Genomic DNA, 25,071 nt, shown 5'->3' on the forward strand with positions numbered 1-25,071 from the left:
CTGCGCGGGTGAGAGTTCTCTCTAGGAAGCCCTCTTTTCTAGCTTACTGTTGGATCTTGATAGCTGAGACTGCTCACCCTCACAGGATCTCAGGGAGCAGAAGAAGGGAGCATATTTGGTTTAGGAAAGAGATGTAGGGAAAGCTGAAAGTGAAGGGTGAGCCTTGATATCTGAGGGGAAGTTGATGGATGAAAAGAATGCTGATTGGATGCTTTCTGTGAAAAAGTAATGTGACAGGGGAGGCAAGTCCTCAATAGTTCCTGCCTCACAAATATGTCTGTCAGATATATTGGGCTAAAAGGCTGAAGGTGATGCTCCAACGTTATAGAGAATCTTTGATGACTGTTCAGGCAGCATACTGTCTCTGTCATTTTTTCATTCCAGAAGCTGCTAACCTGCACTTCCTGTTTACTCAGGTAATTAAGTTTTATTTCTTCTCAAGTCTCTGATGGGGTTGAAGACCAGATAGTTTAGTCTTATAATTAAGCTCAGTTGTTTAGGGGTTAAGATGTTTTTAGGTCTAGATAGATGTTTTAAATTGATAGAGATGAGATATGATAGATATTTACATTCAGAATTTTAGACTCACCAAGATAGGAAAGATGCTTTCTTCAAGGTTGCCAAATATAAATAGGCAAAACCACTATGAATGTAACATTTACATAATTCTTGATTGTTTAATTGTTCTTCTTGCTTTATGTAGTTTATTTCTGTGTAATAATATAAATAGATGTGTAAAAATTGATATGCAATAAAAGAAATTTTAAAAAGAAAAGAGAAACAATCCAGTTGAGTAACAGGAAAATGGCTGCAACTGCAGTCAAAACACATGTGCATAAGAGCTACATACACATATACATCTATAACTGTCCAAAAGCATGGAGAATCTGCCCAAAAGAGCAGAAGAAAACACTGCTTCTGGCTTTTCAAAGTGGCAAACTCAAACATTTCTACAGAGATCAACCTCTTTGTCCTGATCCCCAACTAGTGCCTTGCTGGGTAGCACAGAACCAGAAGCACATAAGAAGCGTGGTGAAGGGACCCAAGAAGACTACTCACTCAATAAAGCACTTGCCTCCCAAGTCTGAAGACCTTAGTTTGAGCTGCAGAACCTATGTGAAAAGCAGAGAGTGTTCAGCATTCCCTTTAGCCCTGTTACTACTGAGTTATAGCTCCCCTCCCATGAAGCCCTTTACAGGACACCATGAGACTTAACTTACTATCTGACCTATGTGGATATTCTAAAGGAAACACAGAACATGAAGATTCAAAGCAGACATCCATAAATGACAGAAAACATGTGTCTGTTGTATTTCTGGGTTATCTCACTCAGAATGATCCCAGTTCCACTCATTCATCTGCAATTTCCATAATTTCATTTTTTTTCTTAATAGCCATATACCATTTCATTGTGTAAATATACCACATTTTCATTATCCATTCCTCAGTTGGTAGAAATCTGGTTTTTTTCTATTTCCCTGCTGTTGTAAATAGAACAGCAATGAGCATAAATGAGTAGGTATTTCTACAGTTGAATATAGAGTCCATTTTTGGGTATATGCCTGAGAGTGGTATATAACTGAATCATGTGGTAGATCTGTGTCTGTTTTTTTTGTTGTTGTTGTTTTGTTTTTGTTTTTGTTTTTGTTTTTTTGCAGGGTGGGGGAATGTCACTATGATATGATTAGAGGATGCACAGTTTGTGCTCCCACCAGAAGTGAATACATGTCCCCTTTCTCACATTCAATATTAGTTATTATTTGTGTCTTTTATCCTAGGCATTTTGAGTGGGGCAAGATGAAAGCACAAAGTAGTGTTAATTTATATATTCCTAAGGAAAGATAGGATAAAGGAGGGAGCCGAGGAAGGACAAATAACATGAGTTTTCAAAAAGGCCTTAATGAAATATACTGCTGTAATGGCTTCTTTTAAAAAAAAAATTAAAAAATCTTTCCAGTGCTTGTGATTGCACTCTACATTTGAAAGTAAGAGACTATTGCTGAAGTCTTCACATGCTTGAGTCTTAGAACATAGAGAAATCAAGTTAATACTCAACTGGCAGCTTCATCCCTCCTGCCTAGCAGGCATGATGCTATGCACCTTACCAGAGGAGAAAAGCATTCACCAGTCTTCCTCATCTGTCAATTGTAAGAGCTACAATAATGGCAGGCCTGGCAAGATATGTCATTGATGTAATATTGTCAGGAACATCATGATAGTAACCAACCATGTTCTGATTGGATTGAAGGCCCAGTCTACAAGATGAAATCCATACCAGGGCTCCATTATCAGGAAAAGAACATATATCTAGACAGGTATTAGGCCCCAAGGGATAACTTTATCATCATCATCATCATCATCATCATCATCATCATCATCATCATCACCATCATCATCATCATTCTGCTAAGTGGATATAGTATTAAACCAACTCATAATGACATACTTTTATAGCCATAGATTAATACATCTATCAACTGTCATCACAAAATCTATTTGCTCTAGATGATGATTAACCCAGACACACACAACAGGTCATGGTACAGATAAAAAACGATGGTGGTGAAATTCACAGCTCCAAATAGGACATCAATATCACAGAACCTGTTTCCCAGGCTCAGGGATCACTGTAGAAGGCGGGGTAGAAAGATGATGAGATCCAGAGATGGTAGATGGTAGACAAAAGCCTTTCTGGAAATAGTAGGGAAGTTGCACATATAAATTCACAGTGGTCATGACAGAATGAACAAGACACATGTTAATGCTAGCCAGACACAAATCCAAGCATGAAGAGAGGAGGTAAGCATAAGTGCCACTCTCAGTGAGACGCTATGGGTAATCGATAGCTGCGGGAAGAGCTAGACTCTGATTTCCTTTAAGGAAATAACCCCAGAAGATGAGCCACACTTCAGTTGAAGGCCACATATCTGGGAATACATGGGTAACATGCTTTGGACACAATTTGTTAAACAAAAAGGAGGATACAAATCTTGTAGGGAGGATAGAGGAGGTGAATCTGGAAGGAGTTGGGGGAAGTGGGGTATATATGATCAAAATGCATTGTAGAAAATTCTCAAAGAACTAACAAAAAACAATGAAGGAAAACAGTCAGGCATGGAGTCACGTGCTTATAAACCTTGTGATAGTGTGTGTGTGTGTGATAGTGTGATAGTGACAGGAGGAAGAAATATAAGTGGGTTCCTAAGGCTTCATATCAGCCGATTTAGGCATCCATGGGAAAGTTCTAGGTCAAGGAGAGATCCTATCCCAAACAAAAGGTGGAAACCAAATTGCAAATGATACCAGCCATTTGGCAATCGAACCCAATATGAAGATGAAACCTTTGGAGCACACCTACAACAGAATGCATTGGGCACGGTCAGGCAGATCGCAAAGCCTACCTCAGAATTCCTAAGATGGTCTCTGCATTCAGGGAGGCTGGGCATCCACTCATTCGACAAACTGTGCAGTGATGCTGCTGTGTACCACAGCACTGCTGAAAGTGTGCAGAGTGTCTACCAAAAGGCCCAGCATCCCCAGATGAACCTGTGATGTCTCATTAAAGATACAAGGAAGGCTGGAGCTGTAGTCTCAAGATGAATTAATAATGTGTGACATTTCCTTAGTTACTTTCATCACAGGAGAAGAGGACTGAAGAACTACAGATGTGTTCTCTGTGGGTATGTCTTGGAGGCTTTGCTGCAGCAAACAGTGCTGGACTAGGCAGTGCTTGGAGGACTTAAAAATAAATCTTGTTCCGGTACTACCGGAAAGGAAAATGAAATTCTCACTGTGTCTGAAGGCTGGTCAGAAGTCAGACTGGACCACATCATGTGTTCAGAATGAACAGAGCCTCACTGTGCCCTCCCATGGCCCCCTGGCATTCTCTGAAAGGTTTTCCCTGCACAGCGGTCCCTCAGTCTGAGCCCTGGGACTTAAGAAGCTACAAAGTGATAAATCAATTATGAAATGGAAACCTCGATTACTGCCTGTCTGCTTAATTGTTTGACAAGTTAATTAATCTCTCAAGCAACTGGGCTCCATTCTCCCTGTAAATTGTGGGGAAATAGCCATAGTGGGTCCCCGAGGTCTGGGCGATATAGTATCAATGAGGCTCCTGGAAAACTATGAATAATAAGCATTTAGTGGGGTCAGCGCCTCACCATAGGAATGGGGAGATTTGCTCCAGAGCTTGCCCAGAAGCGGTTTGTCACTAATTATTTTGCTACTAATTAGTCTGTACTTGACTGTGCACTTATTTGTTTGTTTTTATTACTCTTCCAAGGGATGCATTTCTTTCCTTCCAAATAAGAACCTGCTATGCAAACAGCCATTGTTTCCAGACTATTAAAAAAGAAGCAATGGGACATCAGGGTCTTCTATTGCAGGACATTGTCATTCTAGCTGCCCCAAGAGCTTGCCTAGGCCTCCTGAATAAAGGAGCAGGATGTGCCTTAGCTATCAGTCTGACTGCAAGTTGATTGCTGATGTTGGACTTGTGGTGTGGTCACACGAACTTGTCATCTATTATGTTTAGAACACCTGAGGGTAGAGAGTGGACACAAAACTCTCTGAAAGACAAATGGAACAGGAACAAATAGGCAGTAGTGAGTGGGATGGGGAAGAAGGCAGGACAGAGGGGATAAGAGAGAAGGTGCAAGACAGTCATACTACATTGTACGACTGCACGAAAATGCCTACGTGTAAACCTGCATAGCAATAACAAAAAGAAACCCCAATGGTGGGAGGAAGATGAGAGACTGAAGAGTCCTGGTGTATTCCAATAAACCCTGTACCTGAACTGCCTGGAGATGGCGGGCTTGCCAACAATTAAAATGGACAGATCCAACATAACCTTATCTAAGTCAGAGTTACTAGGATGGAAGTCAGGTGCTTCTAATAATTTCCCTAGGCAGATTGAGGCCTACATGGGAAATATTTGTTGGAGGTTGGAACAAAAGATGAGAAAATCATGCTTCTATACTCTCCATCCTAAGGGTTTGACTTTACATCATTGTGTATATTTAGTAGTACGTATGTATGTATGTTCGTATGTATGTATGCATGTATGTGTATATGTATGTATGTACATGTTTGTATGTGTATATACATATATGTTCACTCCTGAGGCATTATTTTGTGTGTGTTTTAAAGATTTATCCTGGAAGAAGAAACATAGCCTACTTCTTCATTCAAGTGTCTTCCAGTGATACCTCCTCAGGAAATCTTTCCTAACCTTTCCCAGTGGAAGAAAACTACTTCTGAATCCTTTTTTTCTGGCACTTATCATCTGCAGTTGTACTCATTCTTTGTTTACTATCTGCCTTCCCCTGAAAACTAAGCTTCTAAAGAGAGAGGATTCCCATCAGCTGTTCGGTACAGTATCTGAAGGGTTAGAAAAATGGCTGCACGACAATAAACATTTACTGAATGGGCAATTATAAGCTTGTCATCAACATGGCGAGGGATGACTCAGCCAGTAAAGTACCTGCTATGCACACATAAGTACCTGATCTTGGATCTTCAGAATTGAAGTTAAAAGACTCTCACAGGAACTCTGGTGCCCCTTTTCTGACCACGTCCCCTGGATAGGGAGGCCTGGCGGCACTCAGAGGAAGGATAGCAAGTTACCAAGAAGAGACTCGATATTCTAAGAGCATATATAGGGGGAGGAGGTCTCCCTCAATCACAGACATAGGGGAGCGGAGAAGGGGGGAAGTGGGAGGGAGGGAAGAATGGGAAGAAATAGGGGAAGGGCTAACAATCGAGATGTAATATGAATAAATTAATTTAAAAATGTAAAAAAAAAATAAAAAAAGTTCCTAAAAAAAAAAAGAGAGAGAAGCCAATTCTATAAAAGGTCTTGTTGATGTACAAGAGGAGTACCATTAAAGGATAAAAGAAAATAAATTTCCAGATGAAGTTACAAAAAAAAAAAAAAAAAAAAAAAAGGTGTTAGTGTTGCCTTGTACCTAGGATTCTATACTTGGGGAAACAGAGACTGAATTATCTTTGGAGCTTGGTGTCCAGTCAGCCTAGCCAAGTTGGTGAGATTTAAAATAAATGAGAGGCTTAGTCTGAAAACAGAGATGGAAATCAATAGCAGACCCTTGTCATGGGCATGCATGGGCATATCATGGTACCTGTATGCACATGCATCTCTACACCCCAATACACAAATGAGTAAATAAATAAACAAGCCTGCTGTGGGAACTAAACCATGGGAGATGATCCTACTTAGAGACTTCACTTAAAATAGAACTAAAAATCTGTGAGTAAGAGTTGCCAATTTTGCTGTCTATATAGATGATCAACATGAAAATACAATACACCGAACATGTGAGTTTAACTCAAAGGAGTCATTTCAAAGAAATCTGTAGTTTACACATATGAGGAAAGAAGAAATTATGTCAAGTCAACAATCTAAACTTTCACCTTACATAAAAACAAGATGAAGGGAGGAAATAACAAGTATATGTTAATTAAAAGAAAAAGAAATAAGACAATGATGAGCTAACTAAATCCAAGCATGCAGAAAATATGAAAATCAAAACATGAAAAAAGAAAATCCAATGTAGATGAAAACATAATACAACATAAAAACAAACCAAATGCTGTCTATCACTCAAAATCAATGTCATTAGGAGTCATTTTATCACTATTGATAGAATTCATAGAATTAAAATAAGACAGACAACAGAGAAAGTATATAAATTACCAATATTGGGAATTAAATAAATATCAATATAGAAAATGTATACATTAAAGGAACAAAAGAAGATGATACTGAATCAAAACTAATAGTGAGATGAAATCAACCAACTACATTAAAAGGATCAGAAAGTGGAAATTGAAACTTAGCCGCAATGAAAAGTCTACTAACACATAAGTTTGAGTTTATAAATGAAAATCTTCATTTAAAAAACCTCTAAAACAGGGTAGATTTACTGGATAATTCTACCAAATTTTATGAAGTAAGTAGAATATAGAACCTGATATTACGTAGGTCATGGGCCTATTATTTTTTTTTTTAAAGCTATAAAATGACCCCTAATGACACATTGAAATACCCATAGATCAAAATTGCTTCACCATCATCTGAGAAGCTTCCTCTTTCAGTACCTGGAGATTAACATGGAGACCCACAACTGGACAATGATCAGAGAGTGAGAGACTTTGGAGAAGACAAGCACAAATGGGATGTCTGTATCAAACTCCTCCACTCAAGGCTTCTGGAATCTATACAGAACAGGAGACCAAAAGATTTTAAGAGCCAGAGGTGCTGGATGACTCCAAGAAAACAGTGTCATCCAGACACAACAAGAATGATGCTCACATGAGCTCAGAGAGACAGTGAGAGCATGCACAGGGCCTGCTCAGGTTCAACCCAGACAATATTCTATCATAAAAAGGGGAAGTAGACACAAGGTCTCACTCCTAACCAAGAAGCTATTTGCAATTGATACCTACTAAGAAAAGGAAAACAGTTGGCAAACAAAACAGACTCCATGTTTGATTTTATTTGTTGTTTTTTCTTTGTGTTTGCGGGGGGGGGGGGGGGTGTTTTATTTTGTAATATTTTTACCTTACTGGCATTTTATGGCTTTGTTTTGTTTTGGTTTTTTGGCCTTTTTAAAATTAAATGTGTCATTTTGAAAGAGACAAAAATAATATGAAGTTGGATAGGTAGGGAAGTGTGGAAGATCAGAGAGGAGTTGGTGGCTGGGAGAAAATGTGGTCAAAATATAGTATATACATATAAAAGTATTTGGAGGAGGGACAAAATGGCGGTGCACAGTATCTACCGTGTTTAAAGGGCAGAGGAACAGAGGCTGGGAAATGGACTGAAGAGAAAAAAATCAGGAACACCAAGCTTCCCCCTCAGTGCAGTTGGACAACTCCCAGTTCAGAAGGCACAAACTCTGAGCATGCTGAGCTCCTCCAAGACACAGCACGGACTCCCTGGGGAACAGAAGTTGAGGGCTGTGGCTGGTGGTAGCTCAGGAATTAACATGAGCAAAAGAGCTTCTACCCAAAATAGTCTTGGAGACTTCTCAGTCTTAACAATTGGGAAGGTTCAGAAGAAACGCTCCCAGCACCACACCCTTTGCCATTGCAGCCGCACTTCCCCCAAGGTTTGGGAATCACAGATCTCTGAGCACTCTGCAGTCCTCCCAGAGGGAAGAGAGATTCAGAGACTTCAATAATACCCTGACTGAACCAGCTGCTGAGTCAAACCAGAAACTTGGGGACTTCTCAGACTAAACAAGTGGAGAGAATAAGAAGTCCCCTTCCCACCCCCGAAACCCCCACTCCCACCCCACATCCCCACTGTGGCTGGCCTTCCCCCTGGGTTGGGAACCACAAGCTCCAAGAACACTGCACTCTTTTGAGCACTGGAGCAGGATAGACCCCATGTGGAACAAAGCATCGACACAGTGGAAACAACACAGCATTCTGGCATCCAAGCTGCTGTTCTACACTGTGGCTGATTCCTAGGAGGAGAACACGTAGCTAGAGGAACCCTTCGAAATCACAGATGCTAGGTGGCAGAGCTCAGGTGAATCTAGCTCCAGGAAATCAGTGTTTGCCAATCCAGTATATGAAGCAGCTGCCTTCCAAAGGTACTCACCCCCTGTGACTGCCAGCTTAGAAATCCCAAGCCCTCTCAGCAGATGCCTAAAGGAAAAGATAAGAAGACAAACAACAAAAACCAGGACAACATGGCTCCACCAAAAAGCCCAGACATCAACAGACACTCTCATGCAGCTGAATATCAGGAAAATGACCTTAAAGTTATGATTATACAGTTATTTGAGAATTATAAAGAGGAAATGAATAGACCTTTCCAAGATTTTCTGGAAAATACAAACAAGCAAATACAGGCCACAGAGGAAAAACATGAAACCACAATAAAATAGGCAAAGGAAATGGGTAAAATCTCTCCAAGACATGAAATCAGAATTATAATCAATTAAAAACACAAATTGAGAAAACCCTTGAAAGGGAACAATTACAGAAGAAAGCATGAATCCAATAGACAAGTAAAACCAACAGGATCCAACATACGGAGGAGAGAATCTCAGAGGTGGAAGATACAATAGGATAAATTGATACATCTCTCAAAGAAAGTATTAAAACAGAAAAATTTGTGACATAAATCAACCAGGAAATCAAGGACCCCATGAGAAGAAATAACTTCAGGATTATAGGAGTGAATGAAAAGGAACATGCCAAGCTCTAAGGACCAGAAAATGTTTTCAAAAAATTCGTAGAAGAAAATTTCCTCAACCTAAAGAAAGAGATACTCTTGAATATACAAGTCACCTACAGAACACCAAATAGGCTAGACCAGAAAAGAAATTCCTCCCACTACATAATAATCAAAACACTTCAGAATCTGCAGAATAAAGAAAATATATTAAAAGCAGCAAGGGAAAAAGGCCAAGTAACATATAAAGGCAGACACATCAGAATCACACCTGGCTTCAAAACAGAGAACCTGAAAGCCAGAAGGGACTGGGATGAGGTCATCCAGACACTAAAAGACCACAGATGCCAACCCAGACTACTATATCCAGCAAAGTTTTCAGTCACCATAGATGGAGAAAACAAGATATTCCATGACAAACCAAATTTAAACAAAATTTTAACTCCAACCCAGCTCTGCAGAAGTTAGTCAAAAGAAAACTCCATCACAATGAAGTCAACAACACCTGAGAAAACATAGTATATAGATAATCTCACAACAGCAAAACCAAAACAAGCACAGCAACACACAATCACCTCCAACTCCACAATAAAAGGATCCAACAATCATCTTAACATCAATGCCCTCAACTCGCTAGTAAAAAGACACAGGCTAACAAAATGGACGTAAAAGCGAGGTCCATCATTCTGCTGCACTCAAGAAACACATCCCAGCAACAGAGATAGACATTACCTGAGAGTAAAGGGATGTAAAAGGATTTTCCAAGCAAACAGACAAAAGGAGCAAGCTAGAGTAGCCATTCTAATATCTGACAAAGTATATTTTCAATTACAATTGATCAAAAAAGATGAAGAAGGACACTTCATTCTCATCAAAGGAAAAATCCACCAAGATGACATTACAATCCTGAATATCTATGCCCCAAATACTAGGACACCCACAATCATAAAAGAAATACTTTTAAAGTTTAAATCACACATTGATCCCAACACAATAGTAGTGGGAGATACTCACTACTCAACACCCCACTCTCACCAATGGACAGATCTTCAAGGCAGAAACTAAATACAGAAATACTCAAGCTAACAGAGGTCATGAATCAAATTGACCTAACAGACATGCAGAGAACTTTTCACCCAAACAGAAAAAAATATAATTTTTTCTCTGCACTACATGGAACCTTCTCCAAAATTGACCAAATAATCGGTCACAAGCAAGCTTGAACAGATACAAAAAATTGAAATAATCCACTGTATTAAATCAGACCACTATTGCCTAAAGCTGAACATCAACAACAGTAGAATCAACAAAAAGCTTCTAAACACATAGTAACTAAACAATGTTTTACTTAATAATAGTAAGCCAAGGATGAAATGAAAGAAATTAAAGACTTCCTAGAATTAAGTGAAAATGAAGGCATAACATATGCAAACTTTTGGGACACAATGAAAGCAGTGCTAAGAGGAAAGTTGACAGAACTAAGTGCCTTCATAAAGAAAATGAAGACATCACATACAAGCAACCTAATGGGACATCTGAAAACCCTAGGAAAAAAAGAAGCAGACACACTCGAGAGGAGTAGACGGCTGGAAATAATCAAAATCAGGGCTGAAATCAATAAATTAGAAACAGAGAGAATAACTCAAAGAATCAACAAAACCCAGAGCTGGTTCTTTGAGAAAATTAACAAAATAGACAAGCCCTTAGCCAAACTAACTTAAAGGCAAAGGGAGAATACCCAAATTAATAAAGTCAGAAATGAAAATAATAATAACGGATACCAAGGAAATCCAAAGAATCATTAGGTGCTAATTCAAAGCCTATATGCCACAAAATGTGAAAATCTAAATGATATGGACCATTTCCTTGATAAATTCCACCTACCAAAGTTGAATCAAGATCAGGCAAACAAATTAAATAGTCCTATACAATCTAAGGAAAGAGAAGCAGTCATCGAAAGTCTCCCAACCAAAAAAAGCCCAAGGCCAGATGGTTTCACTGCCAATGAGTTCAAGGTTCTTCCCCACTTTTTCTTCTAACAGATTTAGTGTGTCTAGATTTATGTTGAGATCTTTAATCCATTTGGACTTTAGTTTTGTGCACAGTGATAAATAATAGTCTATTGCATATTTCTACACATAGACATCTAGTTAGACCAGAGTCATTTGTTGAAAATGCTCTCTTTTTTCCACTGATGGCTTTGGCTTCTTTGTCAAAAATCAAGTGTCTATAGGTGTGTGGATTTATTTCTGAGTCTCCCATTTGATTTCATTGATCCACCTCTCTGTTTCTATGCCAGTACCATGCAATTTTTTATTATTGTTTCTCTATAGTAAAGCTTGGGGTCAGCAATAGAAATACCTCCAGAAGATCTTTTATTGTATTGAATTGTCTTAGCTATTCTGGTATTTTTGTTTTTCCATATAAAGTTGAGAATTTCAAGGTCTGTAAAGAAAATGTTTAAGGTCTAGAGAGATGTTTAAAGTTGATAATTATAAGATATGATAGACATTGATTTACATTCAGAATTTTAAATGCACCAAGATAGGAAAGATGTTTACGTCAAGGCTTCCTAACACAAATAGCCAAAACACTATGAATGTAACATTTATATAATTCCTGATTGTTTCATGGTTCTTCTTGCTATAGGTAGTTTATTGTATAGATGTGTAACATTATAAGTGTATATGTAAAAATTAAAAATGTTTAATGAAACAATTATTTCAAATTTAAAAATTGTGTTGGCATTTAATTGAAATTGTATTGAATCTGCAAATTGTTTTTGGGAAGATGGGCATTTTTACTATGTTAATCCTATCAATATCCTCTTTAATTTCTTTCTTCAGAGACTTGAAGATTTTTTCACACAAGTCTTTCACTTTTTTGTTTAGTGGTACACGGAGATTATTTTTTTGTAGCTATTTGAAGTGTGTTGTTTCTCTAATTTGTTTCTTAGCCTGTTTGTCTTTTGTATAAAGGAGAGCTACTGATTTTTTTTTTTTTTTAGTTGATTTTGTATCCAGGCACTTTGGTGAAGGTGTTTATCAGCTGTAGGTGTTCATTGGTAGAATTTTTAGTGTTACCTGTTTATACTATCATGTCACCAGCAAATAGTGAAACTTTGACTTTTGTCTTTCCAATTTTATTTCCTTGATCTCCTTCAGTTTTCTTATTGCTCAAGCTAGGACATCAAATTCTATATTAAAGAGATACAGAGAGAATGGACAGCCTTTTCTTTTCCCTGATTTCAGTGGAATTGATTTATGTATCTCTCCATTTAGTTTGTTGTTGGCTATAGGCTTGCTGTGTATTGCCTTTATTGTGTTTAGGTATTTGCCTTTTATTGCCAATTTCTCCGAGACTTTAAACACAAAAGGGTGTTGGATTTTGTCAAATGCTTTTCCAGCATCTAAAGAGATGATCATGTGAGTTTTTCTTCAGTTTGTTTATACAATGGATTACATTTATGGACTTCTGTATATTGAACCATCCCTGTATGCCTGGCATAAAGCCTATTTGGTCATGGTAAATGATATTTTTGATGTTTTCTTGAATTTGTTTTACGAGTATGTTATTGAGTATTTTTGGAAATTCTCATTACTGGTTGAGTCTTTGTGTAGTTTGTTTGTCAAGGTGACTGTGGTCTCATAGAATGAGTTTTGTAATGTTCCTTATGATTCTATTTTGTGGAGTAGTTTGTAGAAAATTGACATTAGCCCTTCTTTGAAGGTCTGGTAAAATTCTGCACTGAATCCATATTTCCCTGGGCTTGTTTTGGTTGGGAGACTTCTGATGACTGATTCTATTTCCTTAGACAATTTAGGACCATTTAACTTGTTTACTTTATCTTCATTCAATTTTGGTAATAGGCAGCTATCAAACTTTGTGACATGTAGGCCTTTGATGTAAGACCTAATTATTTTTTGGATTTCCTTGGTGTGTCATTGCGTCTCCCTTTTCAATTCTGTTGATTTGAATTCTCTCTCTCTCTCTCTCTCTCTCTCTCTCTCTCTCTCTCTCTCTCTCTCTCTGGCTTTTAGTTAAGTTAGTAAGGGTTTGTCTATCTTGTTGATTTTCTCAAAGAACCAGCTTTTGGTTTCATTGATACTTTGAATTATTCTTTTGTTTCTAATTACTGATTTCAGCCATGAATTTGATGATTTCCTGCCTTCTACTCCTCTTTGGTGCTTCTGCTTCTTTTTGTTCTAGAGCTTTCAGGTATCCTAGTATATTATATAAACTTGCTTGGAATACCTTTTGCTAGCCTCATATAGTAAATTGCTAGTATAGGATCGCTCCACTTTCCTTATAAAGGCACTATAAACTTTCCTCTTAGTACTGCTTTTATTGTGTTCCATGAGTTTGGATAAGTTTTGCCTTTATTTTCATGGAGTTCTAGAAAGTTTTTAATTTCCTTTTTAGAAATTTCATCCCTTATCCAGAGGTCATTGAGGAGGGAATTGCTCAGTTTTCATGTGTTTGTAGGCTTTATGTTCTTTCTGTTGTTGTTGAGTTCCAGCTTTAATACAGGATGGTGTGAAAAGATGCAAGGGGTTGTTTTGGATCTTCTTGTATCTGTTGAGGTCTGCTTTTTGACCAAGTATATGGTCAATTTTGGAGAATGTTCTGTGAGGTTCTGAGAAGAAGGTATATTCTTTTGTGCTTGGGTGAAATATTCTGTAGATAATCTATTAGGTCCATTTGATTCATGCCTTCTATCATTTTCATTATTTCTCCATTTAGTTTCTGTCTCCATGATTGGTGAGTGTGAGGTGTTGAGTCTCCCACTATTAATGTGTGGGGTTTGATGTATGATTTGTTTTAGTAATGTTTAGCAATGTTTCTTTTATGAATGTAGGTGCTCTTGTATTTAAAGCATAGATGATAAAGATTGAGATGTCATCTTGGTGTGTTTTTCATTTGATGACTATGAAGAATCCTTATGCATCTCTTTTGATTGGTTTTGGTTGAAAGTCTATTTTATTAGATACTAGAATGGCTACCTCAGTGTGTTTCTCGGGTCCACTTACTTGGAATACCTTTTTCTAGCCTTTTACTCTGAGGTAATGTCTATATTTATTGCTGTGGTGTGTTTCTTGTATGCAGAAGAATGATGGATCCTGTTTTCACATCTATACTGTTAGCCCATGTCTTTTTATTGGGGACTTGAGGCCACTGATATTGAAACATATTAATGACCAGTGGTTGTTAGTTTCTGTTTATTTTTTGAGAGTGGTGGTGGTTTTGTGTGTGTGTGTGCGCGCGCACGCGCATGTGTGTTTCTTTTCTTTTAGGTTTGTGGATATGGGGTTATTTGTTTGATGTGTTTTCCTGGGTGCAATTAGTCTACTTTGGTTGGAGGTTTCCTTTTAGTATCATCTATGAGTTGGATTTGTGTCTAAGTACTCTTTAGACTTGGTTCTGTTGTAGAATATCTTGTTTTCTCCATCTATTGTGCTAAAAAAGTTTAATGGGTATAATAATCTGGGTTGTCATCTGTGGTGACTTAGTGTTTGCATGACATTCATCCAAGCCCTTATGACTTTAATAGTCTCTACTGAGAAGTCAGATGTAATTCTGATAGGTTTGCTTTTTTTATGTGACTTGACCTTTTTCTCTTGCAGCTTTTAATATTCTTTTTTGTGCTGTACATTTAGTTTTTTATTATTATGTGGCAGGAGGATTTTCTTTTCTGGTCCAATGTATTTTGAGTTCTGTATTCTTCTTTTACACTTATGGGCATCTCTTTCTCCAGGTTGTGGAACATTTATTTTTTTCATTTTTAAAAGATTTTACATATACATTTATGTTATATTATTACACATTTATAAAATAATCTCTATACAGCAAAAAGAACCACAAAAAAATCAGGAATTATAGTAATGTTACATTCATAGTGATTTGGCTATTTGTATTTGGCAGCCTTGAAGATAACATATTTCTTATCTTGCTGAGTCTAAAATTATGAATGTAAATCAATATTTATCATATCTCATCTCTATCAACTTAAAACATCTATTCAGACCTAAAAACATCTTAACCCCTGAAGAACTAAGCTTTATTGTAAAACTAATCTATCTGGTCTTCAACCCCATCAGAAACTTGAGAAGGAATAAAATGAATTACCTGAGTAAATAGGAAATACAGGTTAGTAGTTTCCAAAGTGGGGAAAAAAAAAAATAAAAAATAAAAAAGACAGAGATAGTTTGCTGCCTGAACCGAAACCCCAAGCCCTCCATAACATTGGGGCATTATCTTCAGCTTTCTGGCCCAGTATATCTGACAGACATATTTGTGAGGCAAGAACTATGCAGGACTTGCTTACCCTGTCTTGTTAAAGTTTGGCTGTTGACTCTGCCTGCATCTGAGCTTGCCTATTTTTAGAACTCTATCTGTAGCCAAAACAAGGACATTTTCCCCAGTGGCTGGTTTGCCACGTTTGAAGCCATCTCCATAATAAGGTTGATTGATGCTAATTGTCTTCTTTGAGGTAGGCATTGTGTTGCCAGGAATTTTCTTCTAGGATTTTGTTGAAACTATTTCCTGGGCCGTGAAGCTCGGATTCTTCTCTTTATTCTATCCCTATTATTCTTAGGGTTGGTCTTTGTACAGAGTTCCAGATTTCTTGGATGTTTTGTGTTAGGAACTTTTTACTTTTAACATTTTCTTTGACTGATGTATAGATTATTTCAGCTGTATCTTCTATACTTGAAATTCTCTCTTCTGTCTATTGTATTGTGTTGGTGTACTTGTGTCTGCATTTCCTGTTCTTTTCCCTAGGTTGCCCAGCTCCAGGATTGCCTCTGGTTGTGTTTTCTTTGTTGCTTTTAATTTTATTTTTAGGTCTTGAATAATTTTATTCATTTTTTCCATTTCTTTCTCCCATTAGATTGTATTTTTTCTGTAATTCTTTAAGGGGTTCATTCAATTCCTTCACCAATTTGAATATTTTTCTGTATTTTTTTGAGAGATTTTTTTTTCTCCTGCAAAGCTTCTATCATTTTCAAATCTTCTTGTTGTGCTTAGGAGGTGTTTGTATCTCCAGGGCTTACTGTGCTAAGACCACTGGTTTCCCCTGGTGTCATGTGGCTCTGCGTTTTGTTGTATGTGTTCTTGTGTATGCCTCTAACCATCTGTTTATCTCTGGTGTTAGCAGGCCTCGAGGTTCCTCAGATAGGGTTGCTGTTTGTGTCCCAGGTGGCCCAGGCAGGATGAGAGTAGGTACAAAGAACTCCAAACTGAAGTCTGCTTGCTATGGCTCCCCAGAGGCCTTCTCAGGATGGAGGACAATGGGTGTTGGAGCCTAAGCCCAGCTCTACCCCGCTGAAAGTTTCTCGGGTACCACTGAGACCTTCTCAGTATAGTGGACAATGTGGGTTGTGGCCAGCATCCCACTCACATCTGCTGGTTAGCGCTCTGTCACCCAGATGGGCCAAACCAGTGAGAAGCAGGGAGCTGGGAGGGTGGGGGAGAGAACCAAACACAAAGATGCTCCAGTATCCCATGAGCTACCTCTGCTGGTTTGCTGGCTACTCCCTGATGGACCAAGCCAGTAGGGAGTCAGAAGAGAGAGATCCAAACCCAAAGCTGCTTGGGTGTCTCACAATCCATCTCGGGATGGCAGCTAATGTGTGTTGTGTGCAATTTATTTTTTTCATTTAAAAACTTTTTAGATAAAAAGAAATATATTACCCATATTTGACTTTACTTTATTGCCTATATAGAAAATTCTAAGGTATTTCAGAAACATAGATTTCAGAAGTAAAATATGAGTTTGGTAACAGCACAGGGTGCAGAATCCACCTGTACAGCCATAATATTATATCATACTAATATACAATGGGAAAATTAAAAATTTTAAATTATTACAAACCTCAAATTAGTTGCATAATCTTCTTGAAAGAGAAAATAAAAGCATAATTTAAATCCCTAACATAAAATCTTTGATTTAAAAAATGTAAATAAATAGAGTGAATGACATGTTCTTTGAATGGAAGACTCAAAATGGTAGAAATATCAAAATAAATCTATAAATTTTATGCAGCCAAATTCCCAGCAAGATTAAATTTTACCAATATGGACATGCTGATTTTAAACCTGCTTGAAACATGAATATATTAATTTAGCACAAGCAATTTTTAACAAACAAGAATAATGAAAATCAGAGGAATTATATTATTCAATGTCAGAAGCTTGGTAGGCTATAGTCCCCCATTCCTATAGGGAACCATACTGATAAAGGGACTACCATCTAGAGCAGTGAGATGGACTGCAGACTCTAGACAGATAGCTACACAGACATAACCAGATAATTAGGGGTAAAGCATGAAGAAAGTTTTGATAGAGCACAACCATTGCCAGTTTTCTTCTTGGTTTGAGTGAACACATGAATTTGTAATGATGAGGCTCCACAAATTAAAAAAAAAAAATGCTTTTTGAATATTGTTTTCTATTTGATGTCCCTGCCTTAAGTGCATTGTATGTTTAATTGCAAGCCACACAGTCTTTTAATGTGTAAGAAAACTGCTATGGCTTGAAGGAAAGGAAAGTAGCCTTAAACGGTATGCCACAGCCTGAAAGGGTAAATTATTGTATAGCAACATTTTAAGACTCTTTCTCTGTGAAAGATAGTGAGAAGAAATGTCACGGACTCAGAGAATGTTCCCACATTGCCTGCAGGTTAGAATGGAGAGTGCATGCAGTGCTCTATGAGTTCAGTTAAAGACGCCAAAGAGGAAGACAAAATAAATGAAAAAAAAAAAATCAAGGGGGAAACACACACACACACACACATAGGACTTAGCAATAATTATTGGAGGATAACATAACATGGGGACATTTATAGAATACTCGGGCATCAGGAATCCGTCAGTTGCAATAACTACAGCATTCCCTGCACACCTGTTAAAATTAAAATCGCATGCCAAGTGCTGAGGAGGATGTGAAGACCCCAGAGTTCACACATCTCCTCCCCGAATGTGAGATGGTATCATAAGTCTCTGAAAAATCTACCTGGTCACAACTTACAGTCAAATACAAGCTTACCATGTGAACCTGGAAAGAGCAAAGTCAGAAAGCTTAGATATTTTTATGCATAAAATCATAGATAGCCATACGATTTCTGGCCATAACAAACACAAACTGGAAAGAAATCAAATGCTCTTCCATGCCTAAGGAACAAAGCGTGACACAGTCATGAAAATGAATACTGCCTGTCAATAAAATGGCAGGAGACTAGTGATAGAAATTTAATTCTCAGAGGTTTAGTGAAAAAGTTTAGGTATTTTAAATAATATGTATGTACGTATATATGTATGCATGTATGTATTCCATTTAGATAGCCTCCTTGAACAAATAAAAATGTAGTGATGGTTGGTATGGGCTGGGGTTGGAATAGGATGATAGATAGCACATGTATGTTTCCTATCATGATATTATTATAAGATTTCATGGGTTAACATTTTTAAATGTATACCAGAAAATCTATAAATCTATTTTATTCGGTGATACTTTACAAAACAAAGATGTGTGTGTGTGTGTGTGTGTGTGTGTGTGTGTGTGTGTGTGTCCACCTAGGTACACACTTAAAGAATTAAATAAAGGATGACTCACTAGGGTGATTAATAATCCCAGAATGGACTTCACAATGGAAAGAAGATGGGACTGTGTCATAAGCCATGGGTATCTGCATAGACATTGATGCAAGGACTTGTTTGTAATGGAAAAGTGGGCATGAGACAAAATGTCTTAAAACAGTGATGCTTGTTATTACCATAAGTATTGCCACAACAGGTATCAGTCCAAGGTGGAGCAGACAGGTGCTGAACAGAAATCTTTCAGACATATGTCCTATGGAAAGCCTGTGCCTCTGGCTGAGTCCTTCATTGTAGTTATAGTTTTCAGAAACATATGAGATTGTATTCCTCCATAACTCCCTCTCCGTAGGAGGTGGCAAAACCAGATCTATTTTGAGTTGTACAACTTACACAGAGAAACAAGAAAGAGTATCAATGAAAATGTAGGCCCCCAAAGACCAAGGGAAACTGTCTTTGGTTCTCTTGGAAGCAGTGAATTGCTACACTGTCATCCTATTAGTCCCTAACGTGTCACCTAAGTGTGACAACAGAGCTGATGTTCTTGCTTATAACTTTGCAGGTCACTGAGCTGGGGATTCAGGTCCACCTGGGGCTCTGGAACATCACTTAGCTGTCCACTTTTTGTACATTAGTCATATTTTGTGTTACTGATTTTCTCATCTATAAACACAATCTGCAAGCAATTTCAAGATCAAAGAACACCTGCCCTAAAGCATGGTTGGAATGAACAGGTGATTTTTAAACATAAGTACAGTGGGGTCCCATCCCTTGGACTCAGCACTGACATCCTTATTTCATCTATGTAACTCTTGTGAGAAAACTCTGAAATCCTGAAGCCATGCAGGGTTCTCCCTGCCCCTCCCTCCCCCCCCCCCCCGTGTCCCCCTCCGAGGTTAGTGACTTGTTACCTTCCTTAGTGTTCTGGCCACTCTTAAAAGTACTGATTGCAGAGGCCATCTCTAAATCAAAATTTAAGAAGGATAAATATTCTCTTCAGTTCCAAGCTTGTCTTTTTTTTCTTGTTTTTTTTTTTTTTTTTCTTGTTTTTTTAATGAGGGCATGGGTCAAAGGTAAAATAAGAGTGATGTCAGCAGGCTCATGAGAGTGGACGGGGTTTCATATGCGTTCAGCTGCCAGGGTCCCAGCGATTCATTCCCAGAACATGGAGTAGGAAAAGAGAGTTTATGTTCAAACATCCAGCACTTCTTTGTGATCCAGCATTTTCCACATGCTCGAGCCCATTGAATCTTCTAACTGTTCCTGTAGGAAAATATCAACCATCAAGTGAAGGAATTAAACCAATAACCTAAGTCTTGCAAGAATAAGTGATGAGATTAGGAGTTTAGAAGTTTGTAGCTATAACTTTTCTCCATTTCTGAAACCAGTAAAGTAGCACAGGATTCAGAAGAATAATGAAATCTGGGAGTCCAGTTATCATTTTTGCACCTATTAAGTATGACTGTGGACAATTAATTTCATCACCTTAGCCTTGCTTCCCTAATCTGAATAAATGAAGATAACCAATGGTAGGAAAGCAATAAATGACATAGAAGAATGGTGTTCAATAAATGTTTCTTGTGCCTTCCTAGTATCCTAAGGCCTGTACCTGGCTTTCCGAGAGTCAACAGGGTCACAACAGAACATTCTGACATTTCTATAACAGTGACAGCTGCTGACATCACTTGATGTCTCCAGGGCTTTGCATTGTGCCTGATGGTTTAAACACAGTTTTCTCTATACTCCAAAGCTCTCTCCCTCTCTCACCCCTCTCTCTCCTTCCCTCCATCCCACCTTCCCTCTCCTCTCTCTTCTTCCCTCCCTCCCCTCTCCTTTTCTTCTTCTTTCCTTTTCTCCCTCTCTCTCCATCTCCCACTCTCCCTTCTTTTCTTTATCTCTCCATCCCCTCACCCTGACTCTCTTTCTCTCCAGCACATCTACTCATTGAACATTTTAACCTTCCCTTTTCACTTCAGAGAGCATACACACTGCTCTGAGAACTGCCATTGCATGACAGCTCTCAGCTTCTCTGCCATCTCACACTCATATTCATATCCAAAGTCACACCTTGCCCAGAACCGGTTCTGTCCTGTTCCCCACTCCCGTGTCATGCCCAATCAACAGGAGGCCCCAGTTACCACCTGAATGTGCCTCTGTGAATTAGACTCCTAGAAAGCTGTCACCTCCAGTTGTCAAAGATAATAGGATTATTCTATCTGTGTAATGATAATATGCTAAATATAAAAGAAAAAGAATATGAAGCCACTTATAAGGTGCCATTTGGTGCTGATACATTATTTTCATAATGAATAATCACAAGAGATATTATTCTAAATGCAGTTACCATGCATGGAGGTGAATAAAATGCATTAGATGGCAAATTGTATTTTGAGTAAATATATGCACTGGTGGAAATGTATTGCTACCCATTAATATGTATTAATTCAGAACCAAATGCCATCTAGAGCTCACCTACACAGTTTTGAATGGCAGGCAATGATTTCAAAGCTGGAAGAAATAGGTTTGGATTTGGTTAAACAGATTGAGAAATAATGGGGGATGGGGTGAGCAAAAGAGCAAGCAACTTTCAGAGTGGCAAAGCATGCTGGAGGTGCACGAGCCTTCACATTCTTAAGTGACTTACTTTTCATTAAGTAGTGCTGGTAGATATCTGCATTTTTCCATTTCCTATGATCTAAAAAGAAATAGAAGGCAAGCCAACACATTTTTGCATATGGTAAATGTCTCAGAATTTCATTTTGCTTTCCCTTTTTGTTCCACCTTTCACAATAGGATCAGCTGTCACACCTGATATCATCAGGGTGAGTGGTCCAAACACAACTGTAAAGAGTCCTTCATGAGCATAGAACTCCAGCATGGTCTTCTTTTTCAGCTTGAGTTCAGAATGTAGTGGAGGCTGCCTTTGAACTCCTGATCTTCCTCCTCCATTCCCAGGGGTACTGGGATCATGAGCATGCTGTGATGGAGTTAGAGTCCTTAAACAGCAACGTCTGCAGTTGTTCCTCTCACCACACTGTGATGTGACCCACAGGACTCCGTGCATATGGATATCTTAGTGACCTGAGAGTACTTCCTACAAATATATCACCCCACCTACTTTAAGCAAATTAATTTTTAATTGTAAACTTGCCATTGAAAACACAAAATAACCTTTTATAACACATGATCAACAAAAATTACTATCTATAGCTAGAAAAACCTCAATACCCTTTTTTAAAAAAAGCACAAGATTAAAGGAAAAACTAAGACATTCCTGAAGAGCTCTAGGATTGGACTCTCATAAAGGGGAGGGAGAAGGTAGAGAGGAAAAGAAAAAAATAGGAACTCCAAATATTTGAGGTCCCCCTCAGTCACAGTCATGGGAGAAGGGAGTAGGGGGAAAGCGGGAGGGAGGGAGGAATGGGAGGATACAAGGGATGGGATAACTATTGAGATATAATATGAATAAATTAATAAAATTATATATTAAAAAAGAGAGAAAACAAGATTAGGAAAGAATGAAAACTAAAGCCACAATAAAATACTTTTGCACACTTGTCAAGTGGTATGATAATAATTATTTATTAATATTAAAAAGAACCAAAAGAATGAATGAGAGACATTCTTAGACACTTGGCAAAAGTTGGCAAAAGTATGAATTAGTGAAACTCTCCCCTAACCTAACACAGCCATTATCTTAGGCATCCACTTTAAACAAACACATGTATATGTGTATGAGCATTTAAAATATGGCCCCAAGTCACCTCAAGCTGAAAGCAGTCCAAATATCTCACTCAAGCAGAATGGACAAAGACCATATATAATCTATTCACACAGTTAAAGTCCACATAATACAAGTGATCACGTTTGGGCTATCTGTAGCAAGACGAATGCTCCAGGTACATCCCCAAGAAAACAAAATTACAAAATTTTTATGCATTGTTCAAAACTAGACAAAGATATGATTACTATTCTAAGGTTTCACTGACTGACGTGTGGTAAAGTACAAGGAATAGCTGGGCAGAGCGATCCCTAAGTCAGGGCTATAATGGCCACTGTGTAGAGTGAAAGGCCCAGAGCCATGCTTCTGGATGCTGATGAGGACACTGGTTAGGTATTTGCCTTGTAACTCTTTATTTAACTATCTACAGTCGCCTTCTTCTCTTTTACCTATGTTTGTGTATGATATTTTACAGGAAATTAAACAAGAACCTGTAATTCAGTTCAGCTTGTAAAGATTTCTACTACCAAGCCTAAGTAATAGATCAGGCTTGATCCCTGGACCTCACATGATGGAAGGAGAAAATTAACTCCTGGAAGTCATCCTCTGATCTCCACACTTGTACTGTGCATGTCATGTGCACACCACACACACACACACATACAAACCACACACACATATCACATCACACCACACCACACACACTCACACACTGAAATTTAAATGAGAAGTTAATATTTAAAACTGGAATATGAATGGCACAACTCCTCTGTAGACTACGGTGGGTCTCTGAACATCTAAGAACTGTATCCTCACCTTTTGTGTACGTATTCAGTGGGATGGCCCCTCCATGATCAGCCCTCTCCTTTGGCTGTTTCTCCTTTCACATTTCTAATAGCCATTTTTCTCTAGCATAATAGCAGAAAGAGCACCAGAGAAAAGCTAACTATGTCCTCTTTGTGGAGACGTGTTCTCCTGTCCTCTGTGACATCATATATACATACACTGTTCTTTCTCATCTCCTCTGTGGTACTGTTGCCACCATGCCCCCTGGAAATACATGAGCAGCCCAGGGCTTGGCCTCACAGACCATGCCTCTCACCCTCCCATCACTTCTACTTTCTCCTTTCTCAAAATTTGACTGTTTCCTTCCAGAATGATGTCGTTTAGGCCTAAGTTTAAATGCATGCTTTATACCCTCTGGTTACTACATGGCTTCTATGCTACAATCTCTGCCAACTTAGCACCTGAATTTGTGTGCCCAGTATGAATATCAAGTTTAATATATCCCGAGTAGGAATTTTTATTCCAGTAGTCTAACAATGACTCTCTCCCTCTTCTTTCAATCTCCTTACTCTAGGTAAATATCTATTTCATTAAGCTGGAGTCTCAGTTCCAAACAAAGGATCCATGTCTATGCCTGTCTTTCTTTAACTTCCTTCTTCCAATCTACTGTATGCCTTATTACTCTTCAAGCAGTTGAATCTATGCCTTTATTCTGTCTTAAACATTCCTGCCTTAGTGGAGACCATGATCATTTTCTCTGGGCTTAAACACTCTTCATCATGGGCTCCCTGGTTTTGACTTTAGCATTTAAATTTTGCATTGGGCATCATGTTGAAAATTCATTTAAATGGATCCAGTTACAGATGTCTGGTATGCATAGCTACTGTGCTGTTTTACTCAAGTCTCTAATCTCTTCACAGCAGCAACAGAAATCTTTCAAGGAACAATGAACATAACCCAGTAACTGACTTGATCAATCCTGTCTTTGCTATCGGTACTCTGTACCATGGCTTAAAAGCCTCATGTCTTTTTAAACCCCTACCCAGATCTAGCCAATGGGCAGAACATTCTCCACAGTTGAGTGGAGAGTGGAGTATGACTTTCTCACGTACTCTGGTGCCTCACATTTGACCATGTCCCCTGGAGGGGGAGACCTGGTGGCACTCAGAGGAAGGACAGCAGGTTACCAAGAAGAGACTTGATACCCTATGAGCATATACAGGGGGAGGTAATCCCCCTCAGGAACAGTCATAGGGGAGGGGAATAGGGGGAAAATGGGAGGGAGGGAAGAATGGGCGGATAAAAGGGATGGGATAACCATTGAGATGTAACAAGAATAAATTAATAAAAAAAAAATTTTTTTAAAGCTTCATGTCTTCCTTCCTGGCAAAACCAAGCTCATCTTAAAGCATTCCATCTCTTTACTGGAAACAAAATTTTTGTTTTGATCCCCAAAGTGATGAGAGAACCTCACAACCTCAAGGATCTCCTACTTCCTGCATTTTCTTCCTGGAATGTACTTGTTGCTACTGGACCTTTTCCTTGTCACTTCAAAGAGTCTCTCCCTGGTCAGTCATTTGACAGTCAGTCTTCTTTCTCTCCTGGACAAGTTTTCTAGTCCTACATCAGTACAGTTACTAGACATTAAAACACAGCCTGATACTCAATAAATATCTCTAGAGTGAGTGACAGATGAGCATTGCCCCCCCTTCACTATGTACCTTTGTCTTTCAGAGAATTCATTGTAATGGTAAACAGGA

Source organism: Acomys russatus, chromosome 7 (genome assembly GCF_903995435.1).
Source record: "Acomys russatus chromosome 7, mAcoRus1.1, whole genome shotgun sequence".
Lineage (NCBI taxonomy): Eukaryota > Metazoa > Chordata > Mammalia > Rodentia > Muridae > Acomys > Acomys russatus.